Raw genomic sequence first — 19,397 nt, forward strand, 5'->3', positions numbered from 1 at the left:
ACTCACCTACAGCACTGTTTCTAACTGAGACTGACCTGGATTTTGAACTTTTGCCCTCTTTCCCCACTCAACCTCTGTGTGACAAGAAAAACGGTGTTACATAATGGAAATAATAAAATATTCATTAAGTATTAAAACACCAGTAGCAAAAAAAAAAAAGAAAAAAAGAGAGAGAGAGAGACAGAAATGTCCAAAACTCTCAAACAACCCCTCTTTGTTTATGTTTTCTGCCGAGGAGTCACACTTAAAGTGATCTTGAGCAATAGTTGAGCAACAGTTCCTATGAAAACCACAAAACGATATCGACTGCTTTTTCACTCATTTTCATTTTCATTCCCAGTTCTTGGACCTGATCATTATGAGAGGGATGTATTTATTTGTTAAGCAATTTGACACTTAATTATGCATCATTCATTTTTTTTAAAGGCTCCTAACTCAAGGGATGATTCAGTGTTGTCTCTACACGAAACAGACAACTTAACAAAGAATCAATATTTAAACTGTATCTTTACTAGCGGACTGTCACAAAAACATGTCATTTATTCCCATTTATTTGGTTGAATCGGTAAAAAAAATGCCAAAAGATAAAACAGTTAGACAGCATAAAATATTTTAATCTAACAAAGCTATTCCTAAAGAGCTATTAGTTGAAACTCGATATTGTGGGTGCGTGCCTACATTTTTTTTTTTGAGAAACTGGAAACTGGGCAAGTGGAGGACAAAAGAAGAAGTGGTAGATCTAAAAACAAACCAAACAAACTACAACAGATGAACAGCATCTGAAATTAAGCCCTTAAGAAATCATCAGAAATGGTTTCATTAGAAGAGTGGCTGTCAAGAAAACACAAAATTAAACACTATCAGTCCTGGATGGGCCTCCCCAGAGCCTGGACTTCAGTATTATTGAAACAGTGGGATCATTTTGACAGGGAATGGAACTACAATAAGTTCTCACTCCCAAAGCATAACATTTTACGCTAGGTGTCAGTATATTATATGTATATCCGAGCACCCAATATGTCCCTATATTACGAGATTGTAAAAGTGACGAAACATGAGAACCATTTGGAATGAATGGAAACATGTACGTTTATTTTACTTAAATCGCTTTGGAAAACGCAATCTAACGTCATTAAAGTGGTGGTTAAGGTTAGGGATAAGGTTAGGGTTAGGGCTGGAACACATGGCAGGAACATCTATTACCGCAGGACCGCCGTTCTACTGGATTTCATCCACAACCTGGCGCGTAGCATAGGAACACGGAAAGTCGCCTTTTACATTCCCATGGAATGCCTTACAAATCGTCGGTATATGACGCCTCGGGAGTGAGAACAGTCTGGGAACAAAAAGGCAGCCAAAATCCAAAGAAGAGCTTTGAAAGTCTTTCAGGAAACTTGGAGAACTATTCCTGAGGAATGCTTAAAGACATTACAAGACAGCTGTCTAAGAGAGCTCAGGCTGTGTTGAAGAATGAAAGTGGTCATCCCATATATTGACTTTCAAGCTTGTCAGAATTGGGCAAACTCTGCTTCAATAAACTGCTACACCTATTAGTCATTTTCCTAGGAAAATACAAAGAAATCACAAGTTGCTTTAGACGTTTGCACAGTGCTATAACTAGTAGAAGTTGCTTATAATAATAACCTTGTTGAACCTTGATTTCAGTAAACATAGCAGGAAAATAAAATCTTGAACATAGCTTGACAAAGTTGTTTTCATGTTTATTAATGGTCACACTTTGGAAAATCCTTCCAACTGGATTCTTTCTCTTAACCCCTGAACAAGACATAGACGAAACAGACAAAGTTCTTATAATTATTCCTTGTAATATCATAATCTCCCCATGTCTTTGGACTGTGGGATTGGGACAAAGCCGGAGTACACAGAAAGATCCCATACAGGCACAAAGAGAATATGCAAATCCCATACAGAAAGTTCAATCTCTTGGTGTATCCACTGAACCACAGTGGGGGTTTTTTTCTTTTCCCTTAGGGGAAAATGAAAAAAAAAAGTCTGCTATCTCATTATTTTAACCTGAGTTGTTGTGTAACCATAGCTGGAACCTTAAGACTAAGCTCACATTATTTACTCACTCACAATAGTGCCAAAAAAAATTTCCATTATGGGACTGACTCAGTGTTTGCATCTTATTTGCATAGTTTTGCATTTGACTGTGTTGATTTGGCAAGTTATCCTTCAGCTGCATGTTTGTAAAATATTACATTACACTATGTTAAAGTAAATCTAAAACTGAGATTTTTATGTGTGGGCACTCTCTCGGTCCTCTGAGCGACAGGGTGCAAGACAAATTGTGGTAAAGTCCCCGTCATCAGCACAACACGGACCTAAGGTTTACAGTAAAGGATCAATTTCATCTCTTGTGCAAACACAAGTTCAAAAAAAAAAGTTTTTAGGCATTTGCACTGCTACATCCTGTTTCACAGAACCCCCTCAATCCACACACACACATACACACACACAAACACTAGTACCACAGAATTTTGTCTACTGTAAGTTCCCCTTATTGCAAAAACAAAACCTTTCCATTATGCCAGATCTTCAGCTTTAGATCAATATTATCTGAACATCCAGCGTCTGCTTGGGGCTAGACTAGTGGGTTTTTAATATCTGCATTTTATAATTACTCTAACTACTGTACTGTGATCATAATAAAGAAACAGAATTACTTATATAGGATTTGACAATGCAAGTACAAATATAAAAAATATAAAAAACCTGTTGATTTGCCGCCCAAAAACACATAGCTTCATCTCTTTTCGGCAGCTTCACACTCTTGACTTTTTCAGCAGTGACTTTTAGTTTTCGTCCTATAAATTGTCTACCTCAGATAAAAACAGGTAGCCAATTCAAGTCTCGTCTCTGGTGATAGCTGAGGGCATAGCTGGCACAAACAAAGGCCGATCTCCAAATACGGGTGGGGGAAAATATAATTCTGTACAGCTGTTGTGGCATATGGTCTGCCTGCAAATGTTTCACAATAAAAGCCTTTTAAAAACAAGTTAAAGCCGTTCCATTTCACACCCACATAAGTCCAGTGCTGCAGTGAAAGACCTTTTAAATAGCAATAATGCAACATAATGCTTGATGATTTAATTACTATTTAAATCTACTTCTTTGCTTGAGTTGACAACACTTGTGTTAAAACACCTGACATCATTCCGGGACCTAAACAAGCCTGCCCAGACAGGAATGTGAACTCCTGAGCTTCTGTTTGACAGCAAATTTACTATTGTAGCCTTTTACTGTTAGCATTTTTTTACACTGTGATGTAAGTGTTTTTTCTGTCAATTCTTTTCTTGCTTAGCCTTCAAATCTGAAATGGGCTGGAACTAAGTACAACTGATGTAACCTCTCCCAATATACATGGGTAGTTTATTTACTAGGTATACCTTGCTGGTACCAAGTTGCTAGTACCTTTTGTTATCAGAACTACCTCAATTCTTCATGGGGCAAATTGAACAAGCTGCTGGACACATTCCTCAGAGAGTTTGGTCCATATTGGCATGATAGCATCACACAGTTGCTGCATCCATGATGGAAGTCTACCGTTCCACCACATCCCAAAGGTGCTCTTTTGGATTGAGATTGGACTGTGGAGGCCATTTGAGTACAGTGAACTCACTGTTGTGTTCAAGAAACCAGTTTGAAATGATTTGAGCTTTTTTAACATGGTGCAGTATGCTGGAAGCAGGCACGAGAAGATGGGACCACTGTGGTCCTAAAGGGATGGATATTCTATTACTCGAAGCGGTATGCTTGATCTCTTCTGACCTCTGGCATCAACAAGGGAATGTTGAATATCCAGTCCCACTGACTGGATGTTTTCATTCTTTTAAACTATTCTCTCTAAACCCAACTGATGGTTTTGTGGAGAAATCCCAGTACTTTAGCAGTTTCTGAAATACTTTTACGGGCCTGTCGACGTCACTCAAATCACCTTTTTTCTCAGTCCAGATGTTCATTTTAAAACTTCAGCAGGTCATCTCGACCATGTCTACACACCTAAATGCATTGAGTTGCTCCAGTGCGATTTGGGTTAATTAGCTATTTGCGTTGATAAACAGTTGAACAGGTGTACCAAACAAACTGACCTGCAGTTTGCATTTTGCGCCAGTTACTGCAGGGTGCAAGAGCAAGCACAGAAACGCTGCTTGTTCTGTCTGAACTTAAGTTTGAGTCCAAGTTGTCTGAGCTACTTCAATTCATTACAATAACTGAAACTCCCAAACACTGCAACAAGGCACCAGATGTTAAGCTTCAATTAAAGCAAAGGCAATGAGAAGGCAGAAAATCCTAAGGTTGCGGTTTGTGTGACAGAATAGCAAGCAAGATGTAAACGATTAACTTAAACACACAAGTAGCCATATATTCAAGGATGCAGAAGAATATAAAGCTCCCTCATGACAAAACCCTATCATGTTTCTGATGAAGTACTAATAAGTGCTGTCTGACCGGTTCAACACGTGTGTATTGTGTGTGTTCAAGTCATCTCGGGCTAGTGTGCAAGTTCTGTCTTGTCCTGCATTCACGGAAAAGGCAGAGTGCTGAATGCATATGTGTATTACAGAGTAATAGATACACACACAGAGAGATTACAGCAGGAATGCACACATCCTTCTCAATAAGCGCCCTTCATTTTGCTGACACTTTCTTTTGTTTTCAGTGTTTTTCCATTTTTATGTTTGTTTTTTCTTTTCTCACGTTATTTTTTTAGTCCTCGAGTGTGACTGACAGCTAAGAGCCCCCGTACCATTAATGACACATGATCATTTTTGGCAGCTATGTGAAGCCCTAAACACATCTTTAGCTTCACAGCTTGCATACAAACACACACAAACACACACCCGTATATATCCTGTACTTACTGAGGTGTGTAGACAAACGCATCAGATAGGGCCATGTCGCTGTGACACATACACTCGCTGTTTTTCACTCTGCCCCATCTCTCAGTGTTCTAAGCAACATGCCCACACACTTTTTGTATTGCCCTTGTATATGTGAGTTATCAAGGCCTCGTGTTTCCTGTTTTGCAATCACCACCAAGGCCTCCCAGAAAACGTCTGCCTCTGGCTGATTCAGGAACAGCCTGGTTTCTGGCCCCAACCCTCTCGAAGTGGGGATTTAACTCTGAGGTATATATTCATGTATTCTATGTTTCAGCTTGAATATCTCAAGTTTCATTTAACAATTTCCAAACCTTAAAGGGTCTGTATGTTGTTTTAAGCAGATGTGGCTTTACCCTACTTATAAACATAATTTTTAACCCTCAAAGTAGAAGTGGAGCTGTGAAAACAAAAAGTAAACATGTAAAGCTCTGCTTTGACAACACATTTGAGGGTAAGCGCTGCCAGTTTCTGTGCACACAACATATAGTTTAAAATGACAACAGTGGCATGATTAAGTTCAAAATATGGCCCAAAAAAAGGATTCACAATCTTACACCATGGTGGGAAAAATCCAGTTCCTCATTCTAGCAGACAGTTGTTAGTTTTCCTAAAACTGCATGCTGCCGGATTTCTTTTTCTTTTTTTAGCCGCTGCTACCTAAGTAACGTAGCGTTAACATTAACAAAAAATACTTTCTGTATGACTTTCAGCAGACTCGTTTAAACCACGAAACCTGTAAACATGCCTTAAAAAGTAATTTTGTTGTATTAACCTCACCAAACTGTGACTGAAAACTAAAACTAATATGATGTGTCGTCTAGTTCCATCCTACTACTGATATGAACCAAAAGCGATTGCTGATCCCAATTTGGTGAGTGAAAATTATGTTTGCGTGGCCAAAAAAGAGACAAATAAATTGTGTGCAGGCACACTGACTGACACAACGGTTAAAGTCATTTGCACGACATGCTCTTAGTCAGGCAGCTCAGTGGCTCCACATTGGAAATCTCATCCCACCAGATGAATGCAATGAGCCCAACCCCTTGTAAAGAAAATTAAACAAAAACCATAGAATTTCTGAAATGATGAGATGACTTTGGACCGGTCTTTTGAAAACTACTCACTGGTCTTTGTGCCTGCAGATGCAGCTCTTACCGCTAGTGTTATTAACATAAAAACTGTGTCATTATGACACAGAAGTTGATGTTTTTCTTTTGTTTTTCTGAGGATTTATGCTTCACTGGGAAATCTACACTGTACAACCTGCGATGTAACATGATGTGATGAATGTTGACATCAGTCCCATGCAGGCCGCAGCTATTGTGATTGGCCTAATTGGTGCTGGCTATTCCTCTTGTGAATTTTTGGCTACTTTGTTGCTGCAGTTTTTGAATTTATCTATCCAAGGATTCATGAAAGTCTGCAAATTCCCTGTCAGAGGTTGATGAAACTATTGGAATGGATGTGAGGGAATGAATATACAAAGAAGTGGAAAAACTTGAGAGACAGATATGCTCGCCCCCAAAGAGTAACACAATCACCAGGTTATTTAAAACACTTAATGCACCACACACAAGCACAAATGCCATCAATGATGTCAGCTACTTACGTAGGTTGTATCTTAGTTGCTACAAAGACTCAAAACAGAAGGCTAAATAAGGCCTTTAAATGTCCAAGGTCAGAAGAGGCCACTTTCACAAGGAGACGACTTTGAAGGGTGACTTTCAGATCACTCCTTTAGTTTCAGCATTGAATTTCTAAGTGATTCCAGAATGTCCAGACTTCCTGTTGTCAACTGTTCCAGTTCTGACACAGCTACCGTAGATGATGACGCCCACTCAAGACACTTGTCAAATTTCCCCATGCTAATTAAATGCTCTGCTTCTGTGTGAGTTGAACTCTTAGAAAGGACAGAAGAAAACCTCATTGGGCACAGGATGTTACAGGCACACAACGTATGTATTCCCAGGGGTAGCCTATATTTTGATTGCTTCCAGGACCAGCTTTGAAACAGTGTGGAAGTAAAACGGCATGGACAATGAGCAACTGATACAGACTAAAAAGGATAACAGGTTTTAGATTATTAGAAAAGTCAATTTAACAGGATGATTCTGTCAAAGGGAATTAGAAACATTTTGGTTTAACACGCTGCATGTGTTGGAAGTATCTTTATCTTGTGGGTCAAAAAACATAATGCCATTCTGCATGATAAAATTGCATGCCACGGGGTTATCTACTTGGATGCTCTTACTCATGTGTGTGCGAGTGTGTTTGCATATGAAAAACTCCTCCCCGCCCAGCAAATTATCTCTCCAAATGGTTGCACACCTGTACTTTACAACTTATCTTCACTAACGTGCCACACAATAACACTTAAGACCACCTAATCGGGACACATACCTCTACGCCGTTTAAGCGCTAACACATAACAGACGGGGGTTTCCTGTCCATTTTTATTGCTCCCATTTTTGTGCATTAAAATAAATAATCAACTTATCTATGGACATGCCCTTGGAGGTGGTTTCCCTGCTGACAGGTGCGTGCCTGTTTGCATATGTGAGTGTGGGAGTTCCCCTGAGGAAAAGCACAACTTTCACTTATCAATTTAGTAATCGATGAATGACTAAACCATTGACTGATAGTGATCTATACCAACCATGAAAGCAAAGCAGTTATATTCAGTCTATATTAGCAAAATTTGTGCTAATTCTAAATTAGCACTGCCATAGGTCTTGATAATAAGTCAGGGGCTTTAGGTGTGGTCGTGGCGATGAATTGTGGTCAAGAGGGGTACCTACTGTGGTCAGGTGTTCTGTGTGTGTGTGCGTGTTTGTTTGTGTGTATCTCTGTGGTTTGTGTTCAGGATGGGTGGAGTTGGGCAGGGCTTTTTCTTTTTTCTTTTTTTTGCTCATGCACAAAAGAGCAGGGCCACAGCTAAAAAATTTAAAGTAGTAAAGGTCAAAGCAACATTTCTATGCAACAAAAAGTGTTTGCATTGTGTTGCGCCTGTACAATTACAAGTTCCAGCACTGAGCATGTCCCAGCCTTTGTTATTTTGTGAAGACATCTGGTGTCTGACCGAGAGCGGTGTCTGTTTATACTAGTGATGCTTACATGAAATAAAAGAATACTTTTTTACATTCAGAGGGGGAGAAAAAAAAAGAACAATGTCTCATCTTTATAAAGTGATGCAAAAGTGATTCGCTACTATTTTTTTAATGCCTTTATAAAGACATTATACTATGTAGGAAACAAACTACTGTTGGAAACAGACAGTAGGAAATTACTAAATCCTTTTTGCTTAATGCTCTGCTCAAAAATAAATGATATTTAAAAGAAAAATAGACAGAGCCATCATCATATCGCTTGTCATCAGTGAATTGTGTAAGGAAACCTCGGACTGACCGCTTTTGCTGTTGTCATCATTGCAATTTTAAACTGGTTGTGACCTGCTGGGATAAAAGGACTGGTAAAGAATGCTTTTCTACTCTATCTGAGCACTCAGTGTACTTTTTTTACTACAAGCCCCATTCACACAAGCCATTTTTTTCTACAGCTAAACACTTTTAAGCTAACATTCCACACTCGTACTCTAATAAAGACAGTAATGCAACTGGATAGTGTAGTGGTAAGACCACACACCTTTGGAGGGGAAGTTGCAAGTTCAATTCCCTCCCAGTATCCAGTAAGGGTCCTGGCTAGGGCCCCCAGGCGCAGCTATGTCTACAGCCTGTCTGCAGCTTGGACACGACACATTTCACTGCATGTTGCTCAGTATCTTCCCCCAGGATACTTTAAAATGAGGATTAGAAGATCCTGGGTTCAGCCACAGCAACCCTAATGGATGGCCAATCAAAATAATACAGGGTTAGGGATTTTTTTTAGACCTCAAACCTACAGCCATCTTTTACACCATCTATGTGAGCTACCCAACCCTCAGCTCTCAGTGGCACGGGACTGCAGGTTTTTTGGCTTTCCTCTTGTGGCTTCAGTTTTCTTTTCAGGTTTAGTCCCTGAATAACTAGAAAATAATCATTTGAATGTGGTCTGCTGTGCTAACATGTCAGCTTCCATAGAAAAATAACAGCCTTTTTTTTTTTTTTTTTTTTTTTTACGTGATGGCAGAGCTTCAGTTCATCCTTTGTCATTTTTTTTTTTTTTTTTTTTTTTTTTTTAATAAATAGGACAGGGGGAATGAATGAGAGAAAGAGGGGGAGAGAAAGAAAGAAAACCAAAGGGGAGAAGAGACGGTGAGAAGGGGGGGGGGAAGAGAGAGAGAAAAAAAAAAAAAAAGAACTCCTGGGTCACCTGTATGGAGAAAAAAAACAAACAAACAAAAAAAACAAACAGAGGAGACAGCAAACAACAAAGAGCAACATAATAATAGAGAAAACAAAGCACCATCACAATAAACTAGCTAGCCATAGATATCAATATTTACTAAATAATAAACGATATTGTGCAGCACGCAAGATAGACAGCGCACAGTGTGCTTTGAGGCAGCAGCCAAGAAAGCTTTAGTCCGCGTCTGTGAATACCCATGTGTGCATACCTGTGTGGATCAGCATGCTTGCATTCCAAAGGTTTCTCCATGTAATGATCTGCTAGGGAGTGTGGGGGGGCCACAGCCCCGTCCTCCAGGGTGTGAAGCGGGTATGGAGGAGATCAAAACTCCGGACCTCCAGAGGCCCCCAGAACACAAGAGACCAAGGAAGACCAACAGAGGGGCAGCCGCGCCACTGTTCCAGTAAGAGCTGAGGAGAGTCCCAGATGAGGGCTCGCCCAGCAGCCGCGGAGCAGAAGTCAGGGGGAGTTGCAGTGACGCGCCCGTGAGCTCCGCCGGCCCCCAGCTGCGCCTGAGTGACCGAGCCCCAGGCCGAGAGGCCGGGGGCACCCCACCTCCAAAGGGGCCCGAGCGAGCCCCAGGCCCCAGGCCCCGACAAGCGGCCGCCAAGGAGTGAGCCGGTGTGTACCCGGACGCCCACCCCCAGACACAAAGAACCACCAACACACCGACACCTGAGGGAGTCCGCCACCGGCAGGGGAAGTGGTGGTGGGTGGAGATAGGCCTCCAAACCTTGGAGGGCCTGAGGTGTCCCCAGAGAGGTGGCGTCTGATACCCAACCTGACATATAGACACAGACATACAGGCACACACAGACACAAACATCCATTCCCACCCTCATGCTCTCATATGCACTCACTCCACACTCAACCAACGTGGAGACAGACATAAAGAGACGCTGTACACACGATCACACTCCCCAAGCGTACTCTACAAACCGGGTCTAGGTACCCTTGTCCCTGGAGGGGGGAATTGCACCCAGACCCAGGTGGTGTTACCCTTTTCCCTGCGGTGGGGAGAGGCAGACCACCCCGACTCCGCAGCAGCAGGGAGGCCCCACACCCCAGACCGCAGTCGGACGGCCAACTCCTCCTACTAGCCCTCCCGCTCCAGCAGGCCGCAGAGAATGGGGGTGGGAAAAATAACAGCTTAACATGGACAGAAAAGCAAATTGTCTCTCAGACAGCACACACCTCCCTGCATCCAATTGAATTACAACAGGTGTCCAAAACTGTGCAAAAGACCCCCGGTAGCATTTTAGCCCTCCCTCAGATGTGTCCTTCAGATGTGTGTGCAGGTCTGTCAGTCAAGAGTCAAGTCAATCATACCGTGTTTATTGTTATGGTACAGAGGTGATCCCTCATGTCTGTCTCAGTGAGCAGCTGTCACTCCCTACACCTCTGCTGTTGTTGTTGTCTTGATGAGGTACTTTCCCTCTCTCACACTTCCTCCCACAGGACCCTTTGTTTATGACAGGGTGTGTGTCTGTGTATGTGTAGGAGCGTGTGTCAATACATGTGGCACACGCATCTGATGTGGGCCCTCACATTCTCAGAAAATAATTTAAACCAAATGTACCCTCACAAAGCCGCCTCGCACTCACAAAGAGACAGACGCGAGAGCGCACGCCGAGATTTGCAGTCATTTGCATCATTTTGTCTTCCTACATTCAGACACTTTCTCGAAAGCGCTCCACGGGTAGGTACCGGTAATAAAAGCAGCCAAAACTCTCAACTGAGCGGTGTTTTAACCGAACGACAGCACTGCCTCCCTGGTCGTTTGTACACCGCCGCACTGGCAGAGCGACCAGGTTGAGTCGTGATTGTTTTTGCATAAAAACAAAAACCAAAAAAAACAACCACGCAGCTGTTCCTGCGTCTCATTTCCTCTCTCTCTCTCTCTCCATTTCCCTTTCCCATCTTGCTTCCCTCTGCTTCCACTGCCCCGGGGTCCACTCTTAAAAAGCGCACCCAACATCCATCAGGTGTGAGATCGAGACCGTGACCTCACGAAGACAGGAAGTGACAGGTACTTGCGCCCACGTGTGTGTGTCTGAGTAATTGTGTGAGGGAAGACACACAGCTGGTTTCAGCAACACCAGGAAAATTTGCTTACTTCAGCTGAGCTCTGCCGCGGGTGTGTTTGGTGAAAATACGTGAGTGGCCGCTCGAAGAGAGCCTTGGGTGTCAAGTTTTGTTTTTGCTTCTTGCTGTGTTGTTTCTCACCCCGCCATCTTTTTTCTTTTCTTTTCATGTACAGCACCACTGTACATGTGCATAAAAGAAAAGGTGCGAGACTTATCTGTCTATTTGCATGTGTGAGTACTCTGCAAGCAGGATGTGCAGTAGCCACGGAGCTTGAGTGTTGCGTTTCCCTGTAATAATTCGAGTCCATGCATTCGATGCGATGGCGCTAACACGCATGCGCTACGCGGACACTAAAAACCGTACCACGTATTTGGATATCAGTTTTATGAGGAGAAGCACTCAGGCTCTGGCCTACTTGCTAAACTCTTGTCTTTGTCAAGGAATATTATCCAGCACCGACCTCTCACCTTCAACCCTTCCCCAGCTTGTACTGGAATTCTCAGGGATAAAACTCCGGGAAGGACTGGAAATACCCCCAACGGCTTCTTTGATAAAAAAGAAAGGTAGAGAGCTGCACCCAGCAGATGGTACGTGGTGAGTGGATAAGGGCTTAACCCGACAGATGTAGGTAATAAACTCGCTTTCTGGGGAAAACTCATTAGAGTGTCGCTCTTTTATGTGGTAAAGCTGTTATGCATGTAAAATATGACACGTATGCAAATCAGATGAAAGTCCGAGATGTGATAGCTTAGTTTTTGTTGTGTAGTTTTGCTTTGTGCCTTGTTTTTGGTGTATAAAAGAGACATCTCTATTAAAATTGAAGGTTTGTGTGAATTGTGTTAAACTGCATCCCAACAATAAATATCTTTGTGCTGTTTCCTTGTTGTTGTTCTTGTTTTTTTGTGGTAGGGCCTCTAATTCAAAACTCCTAATGCTGACAACACTGAAACAAAGCATAACCTCTCACCCTCTCTCTCTCTCACACACACACACACACACACACACACACACACACACACACACACACACACACACACACACACACACACACGCAGTCTACATATCCATCTGTTCTCTCTGCTTTCTGTCTCTCGATTCGACAATCCCACAACTTCTTATCTCTTTGCACGGCTGTGCTCCCAACACCCTTAATCCTGCCCCCCCACCACGACCACCAGACACACACTCTCCACATCCTCACACACACACACACACATATACACCTCAACACCCCCCCCCTCCTTTTCTGCTGATGAGCTAAGGCGCCTCTGCTTGGTTGTTTGGTCACACTACCCCAGTGTTGCATCCAGATAACTACACTGTGAAGCCTGTGGTTTTGCCTGTGAGTGTGTGTGTGAGTGAAGCAAATTTTCAAGGTGTGTATAATGTCCCTGGGTTTTACTCGAGCTGTTGTCAGATGGTGTAACTCAACAAATAAAAAGGTTTGAAAGTAATGCACTCTTGTGTTTTCTTTCTTTTTCTTTTTTTGTGTGACTTCTACAACTTAAACACCTGCTGGGTAAGGTAAATATTTTATATTGTTATATTTAAAGGTGTGCCCTGGGTGTCAGGCTCACATTGTAACGGAGTAGTTTGTGACGTAAAAAAAAAAAGAAAAGAAAGAAGAAGCAATAGAAGCACTGCAGCTACATTTTAAACCTTCTGCCTTCACCACTTGCACACAGCAAGTGTTATTAAAGCGGAGTGTGCATACAGCTAGCTTTGGAGCTCAATAAAATGAGAAAGCAAATGAGTTAACCTGTAATAACCTTAAACTCTATAGTGACTTACAGTCCCATCGACCTTTATCGTGGTACATGTCTCGGATCAAAAACACATTACATATACTTAGATGCTGGTTCATCAGTGACTATATTAAAAACAATCCAAATAACAATCGTATCGATATCAATGCTGGTATTGGTTTTGGATCAATAATAGCCCAAAAGGATCCGCATTCTATTTCTATCCTCCAACTTTTTGTGTGTTGACTGTCACACCTATATTACTTATAGCCTATAGCGCATTTAAAGAAGAGAAGGTGACCCAAAGTGCTGCAGAGACAGTTAAAAACACACTGCTGTCCCCTTCATATGCTGCCATTGTAAGTTAAAAGTATTGGTACTAATTTCAGCAATACCGCCCCCTGTATTTATTTCTAATTATTGGGTTTTGGATTAATACCAAAGCACTACTTACAGCACTACTTTATACTGGGGGGTGTCACCTTTATTGGATGGTAACAGGAAATGTGGAGGGAGAGAGCAGGATAATGAGCCGCTCGGTGTCAAACCACAAATTCTATTTAATGTTCATGTTGCCATGTTGCATTATAAGCCAGTGTTGGGGTGGTTACTCAAACAAAGTAATGTTTTGGACATCGCGTGCTAGTGTTCTTAAAAGTAATTCGTTACACTACTCATTACATTACTTTTATGTTACTCATTAAAATTAAGCTAAGTTCCACACACCAACACTATTCTACAGAGGATACACATAAAATATTTCTTTGAGTTTTTACATAGGGGCACAACAATCACAATACAAACTGAAGATGAAAATTCAACTGTGGAAACACGAACAGGTAGTAATAGAGGCTACACTGCTGCGAGCCTCACTGCTCATAACTGTTTTCGTTACCTGATGAAGTTCAGGCTCTGGGTGCTTGCCTGAGGTCGACATTCACTCAGTTTCTTCTTGACTAGTTTTGCGCTAGCATGCTGTCTGCGAAAGATGCTTGGAGAGAGTGTTTTCTATCCTGGATGCAGTTGGACATCACACTCTTGTCCTTTTTGTGCAACAAAATTTAAAGTAATGGCCATATCTCCACTCAACAAAAGCTGTACCACTATTTTCTCTCGCTAGCACACAAACTAATATCAGCTAATAGTAGAGCGCAGGAAGAAAAAAAAGTTTTGTTTATTTTTTCTTTCTATCCAGATGGCATCGAGATAATGGAAAAACCTTTGTAACACACGTAAGATCGGTACATAACAGTAACAGTACTGTAACTACTGAATTTAATACAGTAACATGCTACATTAAAGTGCTACTAAATATGTAATGTGATTACTGTAGTTTTTCATCTTTTTATCTGTAATAAGTTATGCTATTTTTTCCTCTGGTGGATACTGGTAACTGCAGTATTAAATACAAAACTCGACACATTACTCACTGTAACCCACTCACTCACTGTTTGCTTTTATAAGAAGCAAAAACAAGTCAAATTACCTCATTCTGTAAAACTTTGCATCTTTTAAGGTAGGGCTGTATATAAGAATTCTATCGTCCCGATAACGATATAAATCACAAAAATGTAACATTTTCTGTATATTCTGTGAATCTCGGGCAGCTCGACTTGCGTGAAGTGTTTCCAGCTGCGCGTCGTGTAGCTGGAGTCGAGTGTTTTAACAGATGCATGAAACTATACATTTTTAGACATAAGTTGTAAAGGCCGCCGTTTTCTTTGTGAGTATTTATTACACGGCGTGCTGCGGGGAAAAGCCTGTTCTAACGTTTGAGTCTAAGGTTTATTTTTTAGCACCTGGCGGCTCTTTTTTAATTCTCATCCGTAAATAATCTGCTATTTCACGTGATTCAGTTTATTTTGAAAAGCCTCAGCAGGATCTTGAGCTTTATTGTGAAAGGTTTATGTGGAACATAAACAAGCGGACACGCGATGCTGTTACCGATGTTGTTGCTAACCACAACGCATAAAACCAGGCGCTTGTCCGTCCATAGTGTGGTTATATAAAATATAAGAGAAAGAGAGAACTTTAAGAAATTAATATAGCCACGACAGTGACCATCAAAATGATGAAAAAATATTGCCGTAAACTGTTTATTTTGCGACACCACGAAACAAACGATAGCGTAAAATGAAACGATAGACGTTTTTATATCGTCATCCGATATATATCGTTATATCGAACAGCCCTATTTTAAGGCATTGCATATTAGCCCATTTTACTCTCTGTTTAAACTTAAACCCTCTCTCTGAGTGGAGCAAAAACAGCAAAAACCGGAATGTCACAGCCACAGTGATGTCACCTTCTGGTTTTGAACTCAGCACTTTGAAATATCAGTGTTAGCTTTGTGGCTCTGCTCTGGCTGGAGTGTTAATTTATGAGCTAACACTTGAGAACATGCTTAGCAAGCTGGATACATAATGCATGTGTACATACATGCAACGCACAAGTATATGCCAATTAGCATTAAGTGGCATAGTGATAAATTAATCAAATTTCACTCACCAAATCTGAAGCACAAACTTCCTGGATGTTAGTTAGCGCCAACAGTACAATCACTGAAGAGATTTAGTTCAGAGCCTCGAATGGATCTGTATGGAAGTTCATTTGTGCCACGGAAAAATGTAAAGAAAGAAAAAGTTAAAAAAAAAAAAAAAAAAGAGTTTCTCTGAAGTAAGTTGCAATTTTGAGCTACGTAACGTGTTTGGATATGAAATGCTTGGATACTAACTTTTTCAACTTAACTCTATTTAGTGGTTTTTTTCCACCAGTGGTGGAAACTAGTACTGTGCAATACTGCAAATTTTAGTATCCCATACCAAGCAAATAGAAGGCCAGCGTTGCCGGTAACAATACCAAGGCTTTTAACTCATTAAGGCAAGCTTATGTAGGGGAGAGCATTGTGCGTGATCTTTTATGAGCTGAACACATTTTAATGACCACTAAATCGCTGTGATTTTTACTTTCCACAATAATTACAACAAAGCACACCTTTCAGGTTTTCTTGTATTTTGAAACTTGGTTTTCTGGGGACGTGTAATGTAAATGTGCCTTCCTCTAAAGTTCTTTAGATCAGCTTCTGTTGTTTAAATGCGCTATTCGGTCTTTAAGTCTGAGGTCATTAACCGTTTCAGGGTCCAAACTAAGCTTCAGGTCCTAAAGTCAAACAAACACTCCGGCATCACTCAGAGTTAAAAACTGTCTAAATTCTTTCATCTTTAATAAAATTATCAGTGTTGCTGCTTTACCAGGTGTAACAATTAATTTTAACATCCAGGCATCCATGAAAACAGAATTTATGATATTTGATGGAGTTAGATGTTAGCAGGAAGTTAGCTCACTAGTTTCCACCTAAACATAATATACCATGTTCTAACTGAGGGATTTCTGAAAGAATGTAAATGTAGATGTACAGCTCTGCTAAAATTTAAACATACAGCTCTGCTATCACTTCCGACATAAATGAAGACAGGAAACTAAGTTGGTATAGAATGATGTGCTACGTGGTGGCTAGCTACGCAGCTATGGTTAGCACAGTGAAGCTGGAGGATGAACGCTAACGTTTTTCCACTCAATAAAAGTTAACGCGAGAGTTCCCAATGGTTAAGGACAAATGGAATCACATGGCAGGATCCAGTTTGGACCTGGAAGCACGCGACGGTCAGCACAAAAAGGTTCAGACAACTTTCATAGCGCATGTGTGAGTTATATTGTTTCATTTCCAAAAACACAATCCAGTGGGCTGAACTTAGAGGACAGAAGATAGACTGAAAATATCAATATTATAGTGCTAGTATCGACCCAATACCAGTACTATCAATATTTGGATCAATCCACCTACCTCCAGTGGTCACAAAATTTCATAGATGTTAAATCTAATATACAGCAAGTCTGTGTCAGCATTTCTTTCAGGAAGTCCAACTTGCAGTATCTACATGGATGAGTTATTAAATTACAACACAATAATTGATCTCTTTGTATAGTGTCCCACTGAAAAGGAAGACAAAAAAAGAGTTTAAAACTGCTTTTGTACCAGGCTAAAAACACTTTTTCAATATTGTAAAGGTGGGAATTTTAACATCAAGTGGACATTACAGAACTGGTGGAGAGTCCTAGGTAATAAAACCTTAGTAGATGTTTTTCCCCTTTGGAAATGATACACTAATAAGCATGTGAGTCATCAAATGAGCCAGGATGTGAAAAAGGTGTGGGCATTACCATCTCTGGTGTGGGCATTACCACCTCTGGGAGGAGCTGGCTCACCCCACCATCACATGACATGTTGAGATCCCCTGAAGCAAGGTGTGAATGGGGGTTAAAATGCCTGGAAGGGATCTCAGTACTACATTGTAGATGGCTGATAGCCGGTGTCGTAAACCACCACTTCTGTTCAACGATCGTCATTCTCAGCAAAGAAATGACCTCCTTTACTCATCTCTCAAACCATTTGTCTTCTTGGTTCAAAATTTAAACACTTTGGCATTCTTAAAAGGGTATCCTTTCTCCCAGGGATACAGCTGAGTCTTGTCCTGTTGAGGTGGGCAAATTCCAAGTTACAAAAATGCTCCCCCATGTGTTGCGGTTGTTTGAAGCCTCTTGGGTGAGTGGAAAAATCGCTTCTCAAACCTTGAGAAGTCAAGTGCCTTCTTTTCAAGCTCTCAAGACTACAGTTTTACCTGCTTTATTTCAAGTTCAAGTTCAGGAAAGTCTCTGGAAAAGTTCTTGCCACTTCTGATTTATATACAGCACCACCTGCATTAATAAAAACAGAAAAATCCCCATCAAAGCTCCTTACTGTCAATCTTGCCCCCCCCCCGTCATTGTCATCAGGATGAAGGGTAGAAAATCTCAGAAAGTTTGATGTGTTTTCACTCTAGATGAAGCCAAACTACCGTCTGGGATATGAAGGACAAGAAATTCCCAGTGCCTAAGCAAAGGCAAATGTTAATTAGCTAGTCCTTCAGCTATGTATGTGACAGCCTTTAGTTTCAGGGTGACGGTGGTAAGCTTTCTGGGGCCATGACAACCTTGGAAGATAGAGAAACTGCTCCAATTTAGGACTCTGTGCTAAGGTTGAAGGTGTTTATATGTGATGCCATAATCTGTTTAGCTAGCAGCGAACAGAGTGTGAATAGAGTGGCTAGTCACGAGTGCATTCAAATTAAATGGCATCAAAAGTGAGCCTTGATTTTCTTTGTAGGTGGGCATTCTGGATGGTAGATAGATAACTCGCATTGCGTACACCAGACTTTCAGGTCTTGTAATCGTGTATTTTTTTTCCAGCTAAATAGTGTCATCACATGCAATAATACTTTACACAAAAGTTTAGTTATGTGAAAAGAGAAGAGCAGAGTGCTCAGAGGTCTGGGGAACAATCTAGTAGCAATTCTGAAAGCAAGGTGGATGTACATGAGAAAATGATCCTAGTGGGGAAAATTGCCCAAATTTCAATTTTAAAATTTGAAACCCATAAAGAAATAGACTAATCGACTGAATTTCCTAAATTGCATAATCTGCTTAGCAATGTGTATACACAAATCAGTCTGAGCAGCATGCATCCATGCTGATTAACTTTCAAGATCCATCAGCTGAGATAAGCCCCCTGAAACACACCTTTCCACCAGCCTGGTATCTGCTGCTCTTATCTTTAAGGGGACAGGTGTTAAAAACCTGCCGTCTGCATTGCTGAGTACATTTATCACAGACGCCCACATACTCCAGAGTGTTTGTTCAGAGTTCCCCGCCTATGATAACATCATCACTCAGCAGCCACTGGAGACAAGATGTATGGATGACACCAACAAGGAGCAATGCTTGAGATGTTGTAATTTTCATCTTTAGAGGACTCTCCCTGTTATAGGAAACTTTACTATGATGACAGATACAGATGACGGTTTTGTCCACAGGCCGTTTACAGCTATTTTCAGCGCTAATTCTAAATTTAAGGGGAAAAGTCAGTCTTATTAGGATTTAATAACAGTAAGGATGAGCACTTGCAGATGCAGACTTAATCAGTTTTGCACATTCTTTGTCAGCATTAGTTCTCTTCCTGTGACCTTCCATGGAAGACATGTGATGACAAAAAAAATACATCAGCTTTCATCATGACAATTTTCCTTCAGTTGAGCCTTGCCCCCATGCCCCTACCACGCTGTAAATAAAATGACCTTGCGAAGCATCTCATTTAAAAAGTTTTAATGAGTAATTGAGTGTAGAGGCAAAGAGGGAAGAAAATTGAGCTTCTTTCTTAGAGGAAAAATGAGCTTCGTGATTACAAAAATCACAAGTTACAAAAATGCTCCCTTAGTTT

Source organism: Mchenga conophoros, linkage group LG15 (assembly GCF_057382185.1).
Source record: "Mchenga conophoros isolate Kocher_MC1m ecotype Shallow Benthic linkage group LG15, M_conophoros_male_GT1.1, whole genome shotgun sequence".
Classification (NCBI taxonomy): Eukaryota; Metazoa; Chordata; class Actinopteri; order Cichliformes; family Cichlidae; genus Mchenga; species Mchenga conophoros.